At 32.4% G+C, this 6,000-nt stretch overlaps 1 long non-coding RNA gene across 2 annotated transcripts; it reads left to right on the plus strand.

Moving 5' to 3' along the window:
* The first annotated feature begins 664 nt into the window (after positions 1-664).
* LOC147524944 (uncharacterized) lies at positions 665-3,768 on the plus strand. 2 transcript variants are annotated; one of them, XR_015197578.1, is made up of 5 exons: positions 665-805; positions 1,318-1,395; positions 1,925-2,178; positions 2,547-3,153; positions 3,292-3,768. It is a non-coding gene; the product is annotated as an uncharacterized LOC147524944 (long non-coding RNA). The 2 variants fall into 2 exon arrangements; XR_015197577.1 differs by having other exon boundaries at positions 1,925-3,153.
* Positions 3,769-6,000: the final 2,232 nt, after the last annotated feature.

Genomic DNA, 6,000 nt, shown 5'->3' on the forward strand with positions numbered 1-6,000 from the left:
CAAATCATAGTATGCAACTAGGCATTCTTACTTCTGCTTCTCATGCTATATCTACTGGATCCATGTTCAGTGTGTATTATCGGCCTAGGTGTGAAAATACATTCCTCAAGTACATTAATTTTCTATTGTTTTGTTTGGAGCCCTGTGTGCATATTTGGTCATTTTACAGCTGAAGTGGTTAACTTTGATGCAGAAGATTTATTTTCAAGCAAAACAACTAATTTTTTCATTTCTTGCAGGACAAGTCCTTATGAGTTCATAGTTCCATATGCTCAATACATGAAGTCAATAGAAATTAACTATTCAGTTGGAATGAGGTTCACAATGGAACTTGAGGGTGAACATAGCCTAGAACATAGGTGGACAAGCAAAGGTAATCAGTGCTTTGGTCTTTGAAATTTGTTTTGCACTTTTGCAGCTATTGTTGTCTTGATAGAAACTCTTTTTGTTGTGAACGGACTTGCAAAGGCAATGCCGTTGGTTGCAAAGATTTTGAACCATTTAGGTGGCCTAGTTCAACATGGAGATCTCTAAGGGTAAAAAATGTCTTCCTCTAAATTGCATATCTTCATAACTAGGAACTGTACTTTTCGTCTTTCATGTTATATTATTTGTCCGGTCATTATTATGCATAGGTTCAATGGGATGGAACCATCGGGTGTGGTGTGCCTGGACAAAGTTTCTCCATGGAATATTGAACCACTATCAATCACCAATACGAGTCGGTCTTTGCATAAACCTCAACCAAAAAGGGCAAGAATCCATAGTTCAGCATCTCCTGATTCATCCGTCTTGGTCAATGATGGTAAGTAGGCGTCTATTTTCAATCATCCGACAAAGTTTGTATGGAGAATTATATGGATTATATGCAAAGGAACCTTCAGATGAGGCTAGGGGTTAGGGAAGGGTAGATGTAGTATTAAAACTTTGGGGAGCACTTTTATAGTCCTAAAAGATTAAAACAAGTAGGAGCAACTATCTAATATAATTTGTATTAGGCTTTTATTGTTCACTGTGTTGGAGATTGACAAAAAACTAGAACAATGGGGATCAGATTGACTTGGAGGGGTTGTGGTACCGACTTGCTCATGTTGCCCCATGTTGTTTGCCAACTGATTGCTTATAATTTTTTTGCTATCCTTTCAGTCGTCTATACTAGATAAATTACAACAAATTAAATAGGGAATCGACTTGCCAATTTACAATCCTTGCAGTGAGTGCTTAAGGGAAAGGCCGCGGTTCAATTATGAATTCTCTACTTTTGCAGTCAAATATTGTTTACTGTCTTGAGTTGTTCATATATTTTTTTCTTTTTAGGTTTATGTTGTACCAAAAACACCAACTAACATGGATGAGCACTCTTGATTTTGCTTGATCATAATGCACACTATTAAGGTACCTTTTTGACATTTAATGCTTGATCACTGATTTACACTATTTTTTTTTAACAATGACACTATGCACCACTATCTTTCTCTCAATGTGTTGGACTTTGAAAATTGGATCTATTAAGTATGAGTTTGAAAGATTTGTATTTTTTTTATTTGAAAATGGTTTCTCATAGGGTATTTAGTAGTTTTAATGAGAGTTGCTGTGTAACCATACTTTTTCAATATTAATTGTACTATTTTATGACTTTTTTCGTTGCAATAATAAGTTCTGACCATAGTCTATTTTTAAGAAATTCATACATGCACGATTAGTTGATTACTATTTTCTATGAACGATTAAGGCTCATAGTAGCATCACAAAGAAAAAAACAAAAAAATCATAACGATCTCATGATAAGTATACTAAGTCAATGAAAATTCTTAGAAGATTATCAATAGCAGTAGAAGTGCATCTTTGGGTGTGAATATCTATTTTAGAATTTTTTCTCAAGTATATTATCCATCATCATATTTCTATTCCTTTTCTTTTGCAGGAAAAGTTCCAACCAATGATAGTCAATTCAAGCAACGTTACAAGGAAATGTAATAGGTTACAAGATGAGTAGGAAACCAAGCTATTGTTTGCTTTTACTATTATGAGCACTTGACAATTGAATCCAAATTTTGTCATTATTTTTGTATCTGTATTAGTGCGAAAATCCAAGCATTATTTTAAATGCTATCGTCACTGCCAAAAATCGAAAACCCAAGGGAAAATGAAAGTACGTACCTCTTATCGATAACCAAGGTATTGTTGCTTTATTGACATTTTGATTATTTTCGAATGCATTCTTTATATTTGAATTGATTATGATTAATCGAAATTAAACGATTCCATATATTGTTTTCACATAATTATTCAAGGATGACCTAGATGTTTATGTCTCCCCCAACTTGGGATATGTTGGCATTGAGTAGTTGTGGTAGGTATGATATTTACAAATAGAAGCGATAATCACTTAAGAAAAAACATAAACTTCCAGGTGAAATCAAGTACCATGTTTGACAATGTCTTGATCAAATAGAAGTATCATGTATGACACGTTTTACCTTTCTATGTGTATGGAGTTTCTGGAGGGTTCTCTATTGAGAGTGCCAATTCTTTGTATTTTACAGATGAGGAATGAAAGCTACACAATAAACATTCGACTGCTAACTTGGATTGAGGTTCTTTTTTAATGTTAATGTCGTAACATCTCAATGTCTTATATATACTTGGTTGAATTAGGATTTGACATGAATGTGTCTTGGTAATGACAATATAAATTTGTGTATTTAGTTTTGCTGTTTTAGCACATATAGATGTACATACGTATATGTTACAAGTCCTTTTGCATGATCGCTATAGCAGATTGTGGAATCTTAGTTACAATACCAAGTTGACGTCTTGAGTATTCACGTAAGTATGTATAAATCGTTACGTTACGTATTTTATGTAGTGAAGCAGATTTGTAGTTCACTTTAAATTGATGGTAGACGAATGGCCTATTGTTAGGACCGTGTATTGTCAGTTATGTAACATATTTTGAGACTCAGTGGTTAATTTCATCATTGTAGAGTTTCTTTTTAGTATAAAATAACCCGATTTATATTAATAATATACTATGAAAGTTTCTTACGTCATTTTTGTCTTTCTGACATTTCTTTATTGCACTTTTCCAAGAGGCATGCATTGCTAGTATGTAGCTGTAATTTCAACCTTATCACAGGCATAAGCAAAGCGGTAAGTTGAACTATTATTGATTCGATTCCTTAAGTTGACGTGCGTGTATATATATGCCATCTTTAAAGAAGCCTATGATGTGTTGAAGAATGCTGAGATTTCAATAACTTAGATACCTCATCTAATATTTTGATCCAGATTGCGTTACATGTGGGACTTGGAGAGTTGGAGATACCAAATGAGCTCAGGAGGTCTTCTTCAAAAACTCAAAGTAATGGAACACTTATGAAGATGCTCAAACCACAAGAAATATCAAGAGAAGTATAGCCTAAGCAGAAGCCTCGTAGTTTGGTACCAAAATTTAGGAGGATTGATATTGTTTCAGAGCAGTGGCTAACCCTGACATTACAAAGAAGTCCAAGAAAAAGTATTTTACAATTATCTCGCCACGGGCACCTCCCAAATATTTGCAACCTGAAGGTGGCTTTATTTAAGTCTCCAACTAATAATGAAATTGTAATTAAGGAAACATGCTTCATTAAGCATATATGGACCTATTTTTAGAAGAAATCATATGGTGAACCTGTCAGTAAGTAGGGCTTTTATGTTTTATATGTACAATAGAACTGCTTATAATTAGCATGCCTACATAGAGCAGGTTTAGTGTCTTTTCCTTTATCACTATATAGAATTGATCACTGCTATTACAATGACTTTTTAGTCATTTTAGATATCTTCATCTATTGTATTTTTTTATTTTATTTTTTTATAAGAATAAATATATCCCCATCTATCAAAAAGTATGCATCTATTAGTGAATTTTTAGCAAATATGACCGTTCCATTACAAAAAAATATACTACCTTGGTTCGTAGAGGACGTTATGATGGATCAATATTCCGATTGTGTGAAAGAAAGGCTTCACTGAATAAGTACAACTTTTCTTTTCAGTATTAATTATGTCAAATGACTCGCATAAGTATCTCAATTATCTTAATGAAATGGCCGGCCTATTCCTATTTTACAGTAATATTAAAAACAAAAAAATGTAACAATCCCGGCATGGTCGGGCTCAATGGCTAGTATATATATAGATAGAGGAGGGGTTCTTTATATATACTAGCATTCTGGGCATGCTCAATGAGCGTGAAACCTATTCTGGCACGTGCTATGAGCCTGTTGTTTTTCACACTTATTTTATGCTATTTATCTGAAACCGAAATCAATCGGGTTAATAAAAAACATCGATTCCAAAATTCAAATTTGAATCGATCATTAAAAATTTAAATTCCTGACCCGATTTGTTGCTCTAGATGTAAGGAGGTCCCACTAACCGTAATTAGCAATTTGGCAAATTATTCACAAATTATTCGTTTAATTCGAAAAATGTTTAAAAAGATTGTATTTTTCAATGATACGGAATAATTCATTAATTCGGCAAGAAATCATTAATTCGTGAATTATTTGCGAATTATTCATATTGTCACTATTAGTTTGCTGAGTATGTTGTAAAATTTTATTATATTTTTTTATTCTTAGCTTCGTATTATACTCGAATTACTTATGAACCTGAACTTTTGTCGTTTCCGTTTTTTTTAATCCGAATTGAAAAAACGAATTCTTATCGAAACTCAAATTTTATTCGAATATTTTTCATATCGAATTTTTGCTGTATTACGAATTGCTAACTATGACACTAACCTACTAATTTAGACTAAATATGTTAAATTTGTCGAGATAAAAAATAATAATAATAATAATAATAATAATAATAATAATAATAATAATAATAATTTATGAAAATTTGTCAGGAATTTCTGATGAAATTGTCAAAATTTCGGATGGAAATGTCGAAAGTTCGGATGGCATAGGTTGTGGCCTAGGTTATAATAATAGTGTGAAAATTTGTCCAAAATTTCCGATAAATTTGTCGAAATTTCGGATAGCATGGGCTGTGGCATGGGTTGTAATAATAGTGTTTCGTGAGGGCAAAATCGGAAAGACGAAAAAACGACGTATGAATTCTACTGACTGGGGCGCGTTCTTTAAAGAATAGAGATATATCCACGCACGTGCTAGCAATCCTATCTATCTATATTTATAATAAAAATAATAATATCATATTCTGTCATTAGTCCCCACTTAAATAATAATTTATTGGTTGATTACCAAGTTAATTTTATTATTGGAGCATTTTGAAAATTGTAAAAAAAAAAAGTTTTCGTCTTTTCACATGTTTAGGAATTATAAATGTATAGATCTCTATTACCAACATCTAACTTTGAATACTCTCAAATCCCCAAGTATGTGTAGTAATTTCAAAATACGATTTTAATTTCAAAATTGCAATTCGATATGTTACATTTGCTCATTTTTTTTTCTTCAATTTTGATTGAAATGTGTCATTGAGATTTTATTTATTTACTACTGTTTGAAGAAGTCACGTGTTTGAAGAAATGTCGCACAAAATTATTTTGTTCTAAATGTATTTACCACTTCGTATTTGTTTGGGTTAACCCCATTATTGACTAGATGGGAAATTAGGGTCTTCCCCCTAAATACAAAAAAAAAAAAAAAAAAAAGTCAAATTGGGTTGACCGATTTTTTTTTTTGTGTGTATTTGAGGGGGAAACCCTAATTTCCATCTAGTGGGGAGGGTAATCCTAATTGGCTCATGTAACGCCCATATTTAAAATACATATTTATTTATTTAAAATTGGTTGGATTGGATTTGGGATATGTGGGCCTGATTTCTGGGCCCGAGTCTGTGTTGGGCTTAGGTTTCAAACCCAAGTATATATTCATATTTTTCTAGAGAATAGGGTTTTGAGATAAAAATAAAATTAAAATGGAGGCGGAGATAAAAAAACTTGATTGCTAGAGCGTTGGAGCGCGACAATTCGGACGA

This window comes from Coptis chinensis, chromosome 1, assembly GCF_015680905.1.
Source record: "Coptis chinensis isolate HL-2020 chromosome 1, ASM1568090v1, whole genome shotgun sequence".
NCBI lineage: Eukaryota > Viridiplantae > Streptophyta > Magnoliopsida > Ranunculales > Ranunculaceae > Coptis > Coptis chinensis.